Genomic DNA, 275 nt, shown 5'->3' on the forward strand with positions numbered 1-275 from the left:
CCATAATTATTTTTTCGGAAAATGTCTCATACATGGAGGATCATGGACATGCTTGCAAAAGCCCTGAAATCATCTTATAAAAATCTAAAGGAAATAGGTGAAAACGGGTGCAAAAATTGGTGAGAAAGACGAAATATTAGCTTCATTAGTAAACTTAAAGGGAACTAGCTCGCATTTCGAAAAAAAAAGATCTCGAGGTTTCTTTATATAAGACAGAATACCTTTACAAGGAGGGGAATGTGAATTTCTTATTCATTCCAATGCGGCGTAGCATA

Source organism: Belonocnema kinseyi, chromosome 1, assembly GCF_010883055.1.
Source record: "Belonocnema kinseyi isolate 2016_QV_RU_SX_M_011 chromosome 1, B_treatae_v1, whole genome shotgun sequence".
Taxonomy (NCBI): Eukaryota; Metazoa; Arthropoda; class Insecta; order Hymenoptera; family Cynipidae; genus Belonocnema; species Belonocnema kinseyi.